We start from the raw sequence: 8853 nt of genomic DNA on the forward strand, positions 1-8853 counted from the left end.
TGCAATTACTAGCGCAAACTATTGTGTTCAATCTACATCAGTGATAATCACATTGTATGGTTGTAAGTTGCACAAGGACATGACTATTTGTGTAATTATTGGACAAATGTTTGATAAAGAAAATATTGTTGATTCGGTATTTCAGTAAGCTTTATTGTTCAAGCTACAGGAAGATGCCTGGTCAATTTTGTTGAGCTTATTCTAAACACTTTAGTCTTTTGTTCCTCATAGTTGATAGCACCCTCTTACTGTAACAGAAACTGTTGGTTTTGTACACATCCATAATATAAAGCGACAGATTAGCCCTTTCTTTTGATCTGGCAAATAGATGAAACAGTATGCAAGACAGGTCTGAGGTTTATTTTTGTCTGATACCTTTTTTTTTGTACAGGATCTTTGAATGTAATGCCTGGGATTTTTGTCAATATAGGCATGTGGTGCCCTCCCCCCCCCACCAACAATGGTGTTATTGCCAAGTTCTGAGCTTGAATGCTGTCCAGATTTTTTCTGTATAGCCTGCTAAATATTAAAATGTGTATAGATTCAAGCTTGTAAATGTTGCTGAAAAACTGCAAATTCTAACAATGGTGGTAAGAATATTGACATGTCATGGTACTTAAAAATGTGGCTTACTATTTTACCCCTGCTTTCATGTCATCACATTAAGAAGCAGTGTAAGTTAGGTTGAAATGCTATTAAATGTAATTTGCTGGGAAGAATTTACTTTGACAGATTTCTTTCTTGCAAAGTGGAACTGCTGTTTTTGTTTGAATTTATGGTTATTTAGTTTTTAAATGCATGGCTTGTATTTCCAATAGGTTGCCTAGATATGTATACCCTAACGATAAATGCTATAAACAATACAATGGGTGTCAGTAATGTGACCCCATCACTACTTGGATGTATTTTAGTACAGATGTACAATTAATTAACAAAACCAAGTAAAGTTAAGTTTTACAGGATATTTCTGTGTTGATTGTCTTTCAAATAATATGTTATACCCTGCCATCAGAAGTTACTTGGTATTATAAATTACATACATTTTGGTTTCCCGACAGTAACTTAAGTTCTAGTGAACAGATTTTAATTTTTATTTTAACTTTGACCTTTTAACTATGTACCCCTTTGCGCAAGAAATAACCCTATTGATTTTAGGACCAGTATCTCCAATGTCAAGGTCACTATTTCATCCCACCCCAGTTTGTTTCTTCATGCATTTGATTTCTGGATGATGACATTTGTGAACAGATTTTAATGCAGTGTGTTTCCATTTGCCTATGGAATAACCCTGTTGATGATAGTCTCGGTTGCTGAAAGTTCAAGGTCACTATTTGTAGATCTAGACTTTGCCTTCACATTTCACTTTCAATTTTCAGTTATTCTAAACATTTCCAGTCATCAGATGTTTTTTTAAAAGACAATGAAGAAAAATAATGTTCATGTTTAGGACTGACTCTAGGGGTTATTTTCCCCATACTTAAAAATAAGTGATTGAATGGAGAACAGACAGCTGACACATTCTAGAGCTTGTGATTACTCATTGTGATTTAACCATGGACTTGATGTAGACCATTCACATTCTTTTTCATATGGATTTACTTGCATGATATATAGTGTGTAAACATATCTGTGGACTATTATCATTGTTTCCCATTCCAGTAAGCTAGGCTTGGTTGACATTTGTGATAAAGTAGTCAACATTCCCAACACAGGAGTTTCACAAGTTCTTGTTGCAGTTTTGTTCAATGGCAGATTTTTCCTTGTTAACCTATTAATTGGATATTAGTCTGTCAGTTTTCATGCCTATTGTTATATCATAAATGGTTATATTCTGTAATTAAATTCCTGAAATAGCCTATCTGATTATCTAGGGCAATAATTACCATATCTGGAGTCATAGTGTCTAGATGGCTACAAGAGAGCATTTATAGGAAATGAATCGCCCTCAAAACATGAAATGCTATTGATGAAAGAAAACAGATTAAGAAATGCCTACAAGAGGCCAAATCATCCAGGCTGAAAGATGGGATTTCACAAGAGTATTCTTTAGAAGATATAGAAGTGAAAAACAGCAAGAAGTGACAAGTAGCACTGCATTGAAAAGCTCGCTGCAGAAGCCAAAGAAGCAGCAGAGACGCAGAATATGAAGACTGTGCAAGATTACAAAGAACCGTAAAGAAGACTATGGGACAGGTCAGAACTAATTTCTGAAGAGTGCAGCTCTGATGAGAGGGAGGAAATGGCATGATGGAGGAACACTTTCAAAAGGTACTAAACAGATAAGACCCACCAGTTAAACCTTGATCCCAGAAGCCAGAGAGGACCTCAACATCTGTCCGAAGACATCACTGAAACTGATATCAGAAAAGCCACCAAAGCCCTAAAAAATGAGAAAACTTCTAGTGAGGACATCATCTGCCCAGAAATGCTTAAGTCAGATTTGAAAATGCCAAAGATATTCATGAAAATATTCCGAAAGATATAGAATATAGTAGAAAGCCCAACAGTGGAAAATTGGAATCATTGTCAAGCTACCAAAAGAGGGTGACCTTGGGACTGTAACAACTGGAAAGGCATCACCCTGCTATCCCTCACCAGCAAGGTCTTCAGAAGAATCATTCATAAGAGGATCAACATCACAGCTATGACCTCATGAGAAATGTACATGCTGGTTATAGGAAAGGAAAATCCTGTATTAACCAGACCAAATTTTACACTCTGACAGAGATTAAAGCAGTTAACTTCGTAGAATATGAAAAGACTTTCAGAAGTCTTCACCATGACTTCCTCAGGAAAATACTCCAGTTCTATCCAATATAGATTCTAAACATCATCAAAATAAGACTTCCAATGTAAAGTCATCTGTGATAACCTTCTCACAGACTGCTTCAGCATCAACACTGGTTTGAAACAAGGCTGCATCCTTGCATTTTTCCTCTTCACCCTTGCCATTGACTGCCTGATGATGGGGACAACAGTGGACAGCAAAAGAAGAATTTGATGGACCCTCACTTCATCCCAGGGAGACCTCAACTGCATCAGAATCATTAAGTTTTCAAGTGGGCATATACATATGCAAGAAAATACAGATAAAACTCGGTGAGGCAGGTATAAAGATAGGACTGAAAGTGAGCCACAAGAAACCAAATTAAAGAGGAAGAACTGTAAAACCAACAATTATATCACTGTGAATAATGAACCAATAAAAGAGGTAGAGGAATTTACATACCTTGGAAGCAGAGTGTCCACAGATGGAGATTTGGAGAGAAGCAGCAGCAACCAGACTTAGCAAAGCAAATTGAAACTTCTGTATGCTGAAACACACATGTACGTGTAATCAATTCAGACTCAAGACCAAGCTGAAACACACATGTAAGTGTAATCAATTCAGACTCAAGACCAAGCTGAAAAACACATGTAAGTGTAATTAATTCAGACTCAAGACCAAGCTGAGACACACATGTAAGTGCAATCAATTCAAGCTGAGACACACATGTAAGTGTAATCAATTCAGACTCAAGACCAAGCTGAAACACACATGTAAGTGGTATTAATTCAGACTCAAGACCAAGCTGAGACGCACATGTAAGTGTAATCAATTCAGACTCGAGACCAAGCTGAGACACACATGTAAGTGTAATCAATTCAGACTCCAGACCAAGCTGAGAATATACAGAAGCAGTATCATCAGGTGCTACTCTGTGACTCGAAAAGTTGGAAGCTAACATCAAGATTAATAAAAGCTTGAAATCTTCCAAAGAAAGTGTTTGAGGAAAATTCTTGGCATGTTCTGGCCAAATTGGATCCAAAATGAAGACCTTCATTAAAAGACAGAATCACCATCTCTTCTCCCAATTCAGAATCACCATCTTTTTTCCTGTTTGTGAAGAAAAGATGATGGTGATGGCATGTATGTTGAATGTCACTAGTTGTACTACCAAGTACAGCCCTCCTCTGGACCCCAGATGGGAGACTAAGGATGGGAAGGCCCAAATAGACTTGGAGGAGTACTATAGAGAAAGATGAAGAAATGTGACCTGACATGGAACACCATCTCACTTAGGGCTGCAGACTCTTCGCATTGGCACTCTTGTTGAAACCTTACTTGTATCACTTTGGGAGATAGGATCTTGAAGTTCAAGTTCTCTCTGGACAACTTCTCTATGAATGGTTTGGGACCATGTTTCCCATTTGCCCCCTATTGATTTCAGAATGGGTAAGTTTAAAGGTCATTCACTGTTACTAACATTAAATTGTGTTCCTTGCATTTCTTTTCTGGAAAAAGTCTGTGTTTTCCCTTGTGTTGGCAGGGTATCTTGTATTGTTACTGAAATTTTCTTCTTCTGTTCTTCTGGTCCTGCCACCATCAAACAATGGAGTCATTATACCAAATATACTTGGAACAAAATGCAAGTTTGTAATTCCTACAGTAACTGGAACAAAAGCTGTTCTAAAAAAAAAAGCAACCCTGTTTATTCATTGTTGTTTTAAGTAAGTTTCAGATCAGAATCCACTTTTCATGTGCTTTTAACAAAGCAAAGAGATTTTCTGGCTTGTGAATAACAATAATATGCACTTTCTCAAGATTTTAATTAACACATGCCCAATTTGGAGATGAGATCAATCACCAGGCCTAAAAGCCAAAATGCAGTTGGCTAAGAAATCTCGAGTCATTAGGCTGCTTTCTGAAAATTTTCCAATGGTCTTGATAGCATGCCATATGAAAACAACTCTTTCAAGGTTTCTCCATTTTCAGCATCATGATCCACATTTGATGGCACATCAGCATTGAAAGGCCGTTGTATGATGATGCTTTTTCGACCAAACTTTATGGAGCAGTTTTTATGACATGGAGTTGTTTACATTTCTTAATTTATATAGACTTGAAAGGCCTATGATCTAGGACCCTTCCTATCAAATTTGGTAAACTTCTTGTAGTCTTCGAGAAGTGGTGTAAAGGTTTTACATTGTTTCAGTGACAGCAGATTAGCGTTATTGTAAAAAATTAAAAGACCTTCATGCCACGATGACATCTGTAAAATTTGGTCAGTGCCTGTAAATCAGTTTTTGACAAAAAAAATTCATTTAAAATAATTGTTTTTTAGTAATGGTGGCCATAATTGAGATGGATCAGCATCATTTGAAAGCCCTTCATTCCAGGATGCTTTTTGTTAAATTCTGCTTAGCATTTTTTGAGAAGTATTTAAATTTTTGGTTATGGCAGCCATATTGAATTGAAGATTTTTCATAATTGATACAATAGACTTATAAAAAGGTACTAACAGCTGCCTTGTTAGCCATTAAACATTAAGAGGTTAGTGTTAGGACTGGTTGGCCTGGTGTCAGGATAAATGTGACAGGGTGGGACATCATGCTATATGTCAGCGGCATGATTCCCCAGTGCTAGACATCACTATGAACTGCCACACTGCAGATATCGTAGCAATATGACTGATCTGTAAAAAAAGCTACTTTAAAAATCAAAATCACACACACACTCTTTGTTGGTACTTAATTGAAAAATCTTTATACGGATGCTGTCTGTTAATTTTGGTCAAATTCTGTTTGATAGCTTTGAGAAGGTAATGTTTTAATGTATTTCTATTAGCTACAGTGGCTCTGTTTAGCATGCTGGACTTTTTGTCAAAAGGGGTCTCATTTCAAATCATAACATTGGACCTGCCAGGTCAGCAACTGAGTCATTTTTTTGGTTTTGGCACTATACTTCAATTGCCTTGACACATAATAACCAATTTGTATTGCTGTACAGTAAAGCATCAAACCAAACGAAACTAATTTTAGTAACAGTTGCCATATTTTGTCAATATTTGCATAATTTATACTAATTCGAAAGGACTTCATGCAAAAATGCTAAATTTTGGTCAAACTCTGTGTGAATATTAGTTTTTTTTACAGTTTTTTTTATTTATATTTTTTATATCAGTAGCTATATTTGATTTTGGATCAGAATGATTTGTACAAAATTGAAACCCCTACTTGCCAGAATCCTTGCTGCTAATCTTGGCTGAAATCCATTCTTTTTTTATATGCTTGCCACAATGCTTAACTCATGTTATTATGTCAGACTGTTCATAGTCCAATCATCCATCTGTTTACCATATGATTTTCACACAATAACTTGATTTTCCACAATCTAGCATTATGAAACTTTTGCAGTAGTTTGCACATAGGGCAAGGAAGAAGCAGATCAAAGGTTAAGATCACTCGGACTGAAAGAAGGAGACAGTTGCCATGCAACAACATGACATATATGCCATATGCGTTAACCAAATCTTTTAAATGGATTGCATTTGAGTTATAAAAAAAAGAAATGTATTTCTTGGTCAATAGGTCATATGTGAAGGCTGCTGTGATAGAAAGAAACAAATGGATTCCAGTGAATGATAATAGTTTACATTTCAGACCTGAACAAAGCTGTTTGGATGAATTGCACTTGAGATGGGGATGAACCCTATTGTTTTGGGGGTCAAGGTCATTGTGACAAAAGGAAAATAGTTTCTGCACAATACCATTAGTTGAGTGCCTTAGACCAACTAGCCACCTAAGGCCTTGGCTGAAAATTGAAAACTGATTTCTGCATAAAAATTTCATTTTTCAAGCGTAAAGTTTGTGGATAGCTTACACTTTGGGTAAGAATGATGCCTATTGATTTGAATGTTCAAGTTTATTTTTAAAAAAGGGTGGGGAGATTGCATCATTACTTTAGTTCTAGACTGTACCTGGACCAAATTTCTTTGAAGACTTGCACATACGGTAGGGAAGAGGCATATTGTGTTGGCAGTGAACATGGTGAAGGCCAAGAACTGTGAATTGAAGAAAAATGGGTTTTGCTTAATAACTTTTAGAGCCAGTTCCTTGACCAGATTATGTGAGAGAATGTGTACTGGAGGCAACTGTTGTGTTATTCATTATATGTCCCTCCTGGACAAGTTTTGTAGTCATATACTGTGAGTGTGAATTGGGTTGATTCACCTTAGAGGTAAATGGAATATGACATCAAATTGGAACTAAAGATGTGAGTTGACAAAATACTTCAGCTTACAGAACATATGAAACTTTACTGCACCTTAGATCTCAAGAGAACATTTTCACTATGCTTACATGTTGAATTACTTCCGAAGGTCATAGCCTTTCATTTTGACCTTGTGGCACACCATAGTGTTAAATTCAGCCAAATAATTGAAATGATTCAGCAATATAATGGTAAATTTGACACAATAAACCTGTGCCAACAACCCTCCCAATTTATCATAAGAAAGAACAAGGAATCTTGTCCTTGGTTTGGTCAAATGCTCTAGAGATGGCTACCTTCAAGGATTGATAGACTTGTGCAGATGGGCTTTTGCTAAAATGCCTTTAAAATGTCATATCCAGACCTGTGACATTTATATTGAAATAATTAAATGCTTTTATATATATATATATATATATATATATATATATATATATATATATATATATATATATATATATATATGCATGAACATAAAGAAAAATGAGTCCTACAAAAATTACAGTTCTGTTGAGTATGTTTTCTGACATGGAAATGATTGAGAAGTAAAATTTAAAGAGAATTATCACTAAAAGATTTGAGATTTATTTCAGAGAAATTTCAATGATCTGAGATTTTTGGACAGTTAAGAGTCAAGATTTATATGAATTTCTCAATGGCACTGAACTGTATCTGGGAAGATCATCAGTCATAAAATTGATCAAAACTTAGGAAATGACCCACCCAGGAGGGAGAGGGAATGGTGTGTACATTTATAAAAATTGCAAGAGAAGGTTGAGATTTAAATTGATAATTAATAATCTGATTGAACTTTATTTGGCATTTTACATGCCAAATTTTAACAGAGTAAGCAAAGTACAACATGGAATCCTCCTTGAAGATTACATTTTGTCATAAAATGTTCTAAAGTTGATATTAAAAGACTAAACTAAAAATTTGGTTAGAGAACATACATTTTACCAATGCAACTGCAATGAACAATATGTCTACAGCTATAGTTGAGTCTGGTAACTGAGATTTGCACACATGCCTTCGACTGCAGTATTGTGTTTTTAATCAGAGTATCAGACTTTTAAAGAGGACTCATGAAATTTGTTATTTTCTCCTTAAACTCTCCTAGAAAACTCCAGGAAGACAAAAATTATTTTGGTGCAGGAACCCTGTTTTATGGTTTGGAATCTGCACTAAATGCACAAAATAATTATGTTGATATCAAACAGATCAAATTTAGATAGTCACTGGTTTAAATTATGTGGAGTAAAATGTTTGGATATTAAAAGAATCAAAAGTTTCTTTATAAGTATTTAAATGTGTATGAAATACTGGAAGGAAGAGATATATGTACATCTGAGAGCAACTACATCAATCCTTAATCATTTCCCATGGTCACATGATATGAGGAGACTAATGTAGACGTCCTGTTTAGTGTTGACCTCCCCTACTGTATTTTGACTATTATAAGTCCCATGACCAACATTAGGCGTTGATGAAGGCAATGTGATATTGCTGAAAATGTCAAACTCTTTGAATGTGTATGCTCAGAGTATGGGAAATTACTAATGATCATGATTTATCCAGAGCAAGGAGGCAACCTTTTCAGTTGTACGTCAATCCTGTTAGAATGACTGGGGGATAAAAAAATACATATTGACATGTTAATTATATTCTGTATGGTGAACCTAATGACTAAAATGATGGAAGGTACCATAATGCTGAAATAATTTTTTTATCAAAAACTGTTGTCCTCACAAAAACAGATCTCCAAGAGAAATATATCTGCCAAAAAAACCAGTCTAGGCTTGATTATTTCAATTACGCAG

At 35.4% G+C, this 8853-nt stretch overlaps 1 protein-coding gene across 2 annotated transcripts in view; it reads left to right on the forward strand.

Annotated features, from left to right (window-relative positions):
• The window catches only part of LOC149795572 (protein FAM193A-like), a 94003-nt gene extending 93039 nt beyond the window's left edge, over positions 1-964 (forward strand). For both annotated transcript variants that reach the window (XM_089965407.1, XM_089965408.1), the window contains one exon: positions 1-964. This exon is cut by the window's left edge and continues 1436 nt beyond it. The gene's annotated coding sequence lies outside the window, so the exon portion shown is untranslated.
• Positions 965-8853: the final 7889 nt, after the last annotated feature.

The sequence above is a fragment of the Sinohyriopsis cumingii genome, chromosome 7 (assembly GCF_028554795.1).
Source record: "Sinohyriopsis cumingii isolate HCF-2022 chromosome 7, ASM2855479v2, whole genome shotgun sequence".
NCBI classification, from domain to species: domain Eukaryota; kingdom Metazoa; phylum Mollusca; class Bivalvia; order Unionida; family Unionidae; genus Sinohyriopsis; species Sinohyriopsis cumingii.